Raw genomic sequence first — 6,156 nt, forward strand, 5'->3', positions numbered from 1 at the left:
AACGTATGGCGTGTGTGTTAGAAGAGATTAATTTGAATAGAGGCACTGCAGATAGTGCTGATGACTGGTCCGTCCAAACTACGCATGAACAAGGGAATCTATATTTTCGGAGAGCCTGTTTCTGTCCTGCCCTTGACTTTGGTGCAGGGCATGTGATGTCCATAGCTTCTTCGTCGCAAAACTCCTGTCACGCCTGCTCCCGCTCTCCCTCGAGTGCCAGACTACCTTCGTTCCCTACATCTGCACTTCATCACCGGTCACCATCACACGCACCTGCGCATCATTGGACTCACCTGAACTCCATCATTATTTGATTGCCTCCCCTTTATCAGTCTGATTCCTCTGTTGGTTCACCGTGTCTGCATTGATGTTGTTACTTTGTTCCCTGTCCAGATGCTGTTCTTGTCCCGTTTCATGTCCGTAATTTATTAAATGTTCTCCCTGTACCTGCTTCCTGTCTCCGGCGTCATTCCTCACAGAATGCAGACACCATAATTGGAAGCATCAGGGAGGCCTTGTTTTTTGTTGATGATGTCGGGTCCCATCGTCGATGGAACCGGGGTTGCCTCAGCTAGCTCGTCGGGCTTCCACGCCTTAGCTGGCTCAAGATGTCGTCTTGCCTCGGTTGGCTTGGCAGGCGCCCACACCACGTCATGCTTTAGCCGGCCCATCAGGCTCCCACGCCTCAGCCGGTTCGTCAGGCTCCCAAGGCTCCCATGCCTCTGCTGGTTCGTTGGGATTCTACGCTCAAGCCGGCTTGTACAGCGCCCATGCCTCGGCAGGCCCGTCAGTCTCGCCCAGGTGGGACGCCGGGTGGTGCCCCTAGAAGGGTCTGTAAGTACCGATGCTGGAGAGGAGAAGCAGGTAAGGAGAGTGAACATTTAATATAGCAGAGACATGGAACAGGACACGAACAGCGTCAGAACCGGGTAACAAAAACAACAAACAACAATTAATGCTAAAGTGGGGAACAGAGCTGGGGAACAGACAGATATAGGGGAGGTAATTGAGTCCAGGTGAGTGCAATGAATCGCTGATCTGCGTGACAAGGGAAGCAGGTATGCGTAATGATAGTGGCAGGAGTGCGTGGTGCTGGGCAGCCTGGTGCCCTTGAGCGCCAGGGAGGGAGAGCGGGCACAGGCGTGACAGTACCCCCCCCTCTAGTGGCGCCACCCGGCATCACACCTGGGTGAGCCTGACGGGCCGGCTGAGGCATGGGCACTGGACAAGCCGGCTGGGTGTAATATCTCGATGAACCAGCAGAGGCATGGGAGCCTGGTGATCCCGGAGGAGGCGTGAAAGCCTGTCAGTCCCACTGAGGCGTGGGAGACCGATGAGCTGGCTGAGGAGTAGATGCCTGACGAGCCGGCTGAGGCGTAAAAAACCTGCCGATCCAGCTGATGCCTGACGTGGGATGTGCGCCTGCCGAGCCAACCTGGGCAAGGAAACCTCAGCATTTTGTAAAAACCGACGCTGGAGATGAGAAGCAGGTAAGGAGAGTGAACATTTAATATAGCAGAGACATGGAACAGGACAGGAACAGCGTCAGAACCGGGTAACAAAAATGACAAACGGCAATTAATGCTAAAGTGGGGAACAGAGCTGGGGAACAGACAGATATAGGGGTGGTAATGACAGGTGATTGAGTCCAGGTGAGTGCAATGAATCATTGACGGCAGGTAGCCGTCAGGTAGCCTAGTGGTTAGAGTTGCAGGTAGCCCAGTGGTTAGAGCGTTGGACTAGTAACCGAAAGGTTGCAAGATCGAATCCCTGAGCTGACAAAGTAAAAAATATGTTGTTCTGCCCCTGAACAAGGCAGTTAACCCACTGTTTTTAGGCTGTCATTGAAAATAAGAATGTGTTCTTAACTGACTTGCCTAGTTACATAAAGGTAAAAAATTCATTTTTGATGCAGGTGTGAGTAATAATAGGGGCAGTAGTGCTGTGCAGCCCGGTTCCCTTGAGCACCAGGGATGGAGAGTGGGTGCAGGTGTGACAACTCCCTGATCTTCTCAAAAAGACCAGTTTGTCTAGCTGGGTCCAGTCCAGGTGGTGCTTGTACAGGCAGACCATCTATGGGAGGAAGGATGTCAGCGTTGTGCAGCAGCTGAAACCTGGTCCCGACTGAGTCCGGACGCTCCTTGGTGACAACAACACCAGGCTCCAGAGCATCACAGCTGTAAAACAGGAAATAACGAAAACAATTTAGAAGACATTACAGCCCTGCACAACATCAATTCACCTCCCAAGTTTAGATAAGAAGAATAACCTCATACAATGCAATGAAAATTATTTTTACCTGAAGTGCTGGTACTGCTTGATCTGTGGCAGCGACCTGAAGTATAGAGTCAGGTGTTGTTGCCAGCCATAGCTTTCTACCAGCACCGTACCATCCTCCAGTCCAACCAGCTGTGGGATGTTGACCCCTGTCACAGTGGTGGTGTTGTGAAAGACAGCAATCTCAGACAAAGTGTTCTCTCTGGTCTTTCTGAAGCGCTGCTTGATGAGGCTGAAGCACCAGTCGGGTGCAAACTTGCTGTGGCCCGTGATCAGGAAGTGAAGGTCCAGACTGCGGTGGAGCTTGTGCATGGTCCGCCAGGCACAATAACAGAGCACAAGCTTGTTCTTGTTTTGACCACTGCAGTAATCACAATTCAGGTCCACACATGTTTCCTCAACTCTGTAATTGGTCCATGTAGTTGATGACTGGGCTGCTGCCTTTGCCTGCTTGGGCCAGCTCTCTTTTTGATGGGAAGCATTAGACAATTCTCCTTGTATGACTTGTGGAGGAGAGTCAGGCCTGTTCTACTGATGCAGAAAGACACATTCTAGATACAAATATTTTAGCAATAGGCTATAACTAGCAATGTGAAATGGCATTCTGAGAAAACATCACTAATGTTGCACAGAATTCATACACGCAAACTACAGCCATCTAACCTCAGCGTTAGTTAGCTAACAGCAAGCTTTAATTTGTTTAGACATGTCACGTTAAATTTAGTAAGCTAAAAAATTAACTATAATCCCAATCCATAGATTAATGCTACTAGCAATACAAACCGATTGTCATAGCTAAAGTTAACCAAATAAATTAGGTTGAATATATGTATAATGTAGACCACTATGGGAGCACCACTATACTGTAGATCACTATGGGAGCACCACTATACTGTAGATCACTATGGGAGCACCACTATGCTGTAGATCACTATGGAGGAGCACCACTATACTGTAGATCACTATGGGAGCACCACTAACACTATACTGTAGATCAACTATGGGAGCACCACTATGCTGTAGATCACTATGGGAGCACCACTATGCTGTAGATCACTATGGGAGCACACTATACTGTAGATCACTATGGGAGCACCACTATACTGTAGATCACTATGGGAGCACCACTATGCTGTAGATCACTATGGGAGCACCACTATGCTGTAGATCACTATGGGAGCACCACTATACTGTAGATCACTATGGGAGCACCACTATACTGTAGATCACTATGGGAGCACCACTATGCTGTAGATCACTATGGGAGCACCACTATACTGTAGATCACTATGGGAGCACCACTATACTGTAGATCCACTATGGGAGCACCACTATCTGTAGACCACTATGGGAGAACCACTATACTGTAGATCACTATGGGAGCACCATATACTGTAGATCACTATGGGAGCACCACTATATTGTAGATCACTATGGGAGCACCACTATACTGTAGATCACTATGGGAGAACCACTATACTGTAGACCACTCTGGAGCACCACTATACTGTAGATCACTATGGGAGCACCACTACACACTATACTGTAGATCACTATGGGAGCACCACTATACTGTAGATCACTATGGGAGCACCACTATATTGTAGATCACTATGGGAGACCACTATACTGTAGATCACTATGGGAGCACCACTATACTGTAGATCACTATGGGAGCACACTACACCACTATATTGTAGATCACTATGGGAGAACCACTATACTGTAGATCACTATGGGAGCACCACTATACTGTAGATCACTATGGAAGCACACTACACCACTATACTGTAGATCACTATGGGAGAACCACTATACTGTAGATCACTATGGGAGAACCACTATACTGTAGATCACTATGGGAGCACCACTATACTGTAGATCACTATGGGAGCACCACTACACCACTATATGTAGATCACTATGGGAGAACCACTATAATGTAGATCACTATGGGAGCACCACTACACCACTATACTGTAGATCACTATGGAGAACCACTATACTGTAGATCACTATGGGAGCACCACTATACTGTAGATCACTATGGGAGCACCACTACACCATTATACTGTAGATCACTATGGGAGAACCACTATACTGTAGATCACTATGGGAGCACCACTATGCTGTAGATCACTATGGGAGCACCACTATGCTGTAGATCACTATGGGAGCACCACTATACTGTAGATCACTATGGGAGCACCACTATACTGTAGATCACTATGGGAGCACCACTATGCTGTAGATCACTATGGGAGACCACTATACTGTAGATCACTATGGGAGACCACTATACTGTAGATCACTATGGGAGCCCACTATACTGTAGAGCACTATGGGAACCACTATACTGTAGATCACTATGGGACCCACTATACTGTAGATCACTATGGAGCACCACCTATTGTAGATCACTATGGGAGCACCACTATACTGTAGATCACTATGGGAGAACCACTATACTGTAGACCACTATGGGAGCACCAATATACTGTAGATCACTATGGGAGCACACTACAACACTATACTGTAGATCACTATGGAGCACCACTATACTGTAGATCACTATGGGAGCACCACTATATTGTAGATCACTATGGAGCACCACTATACTGTAGATCACTATGGGAGCACCACTATACTGTAGATCACTATGGAGCACCATAACCACTATACTGTAGATCACTATGGGAGAACCACTATACTGTAGATCACTATGGGAGCACCACTATACTGTAGATCACTATGGGAGAACCACTATACTGTAGATCACTATGGGAGCACCACTATACTGTAGATCACTATGGGCACCACTACACCATATACTGTAGATCACTATGGGAGAACCACTATACTGTAGATCACTATGGGAGCACTATACTGTAGATCACTATGGGAGCACCACTACACCACTATACTGTAGATCACTATGGGAGAACCACTATACTGTAGATCACTATGGGAGAACCACTATACTGTAGATCACTATGGGAGCACCACTATACTGTAGATCACTATGGGAGCACCACTACACACTATACTGTAATCACTATGGGAGACCACTATACTGTAGATCACTATGGGAGCACCACTACACCACTATACTGTAGATCACTATGGAGCACCACTATACTGTAGATCACTATGGGAGCACCACTATATTGTAGATCACTATGGAGCACCACTATACTGTAGATCACTATGGGAGCACCACTATACTGTAGATCACTATGGGAGCACCACTATATACTGTAGATCACTATGGGAGCACACTATACTGTAGTCATATGGAGCACCACTATGCTGTAGATCACTATGGGAGCACCACTATGCTGTAGATCACTATGGGAGCACCACTATACTGTAGATCACTATGGGAGCACCACTATACTGTAGATCACTATGGGAGCACCACTATCTGTAGATCACTATGGGAGCACCCTATAGCTGTAGATCACTATGGGAGCACCACTATACTGTAGATCACTATGGGAGCACCACTATATGCGTAGATCACTATGGGAGCACCACTATACTGTAGATCACTATGGGAGCACCACTATACTGTAGATCACTATGGGAGCACCACTATACTGTAGATCACTATGGGAAGCACCACTATACTGTAGATCACTATGGGAGCACCACTATATTGTAGATCACTATGGGAGCACCACTAATCTGTAGATCACTATGGGAGCACCACTATACTGTAGACCACTATGGAGAACCACTATACTGTAGATACTATGGGAGCACCACTATACTGTAGATCACTATGGGAGCACCACTATACTGTAGACACTATGGAGAACCACTATACTGTAGATCACTATGGGAGCACCACTACACACTATACTGTAGATCACTATG

The sequence above is a fragment of the Salvelinus sp. IW2-2015 genome, unplaced genomic scaffold (genome assembly GCF_002910315.2).
Source record: "Salvelinus sp. IW2-2015 unplaced genomic scaffold, ASM291031v2 Un_scaffold4718, whole genome shotgun sequence".
NCBI classification, from domain to species: domain Eukaryota; kingdom Metazoa; phylum Chordata; class Actinopteri; order Salmoniformes; family Salmonidae; genus Salvelinus; species Salvelinus sp. IW2-2015.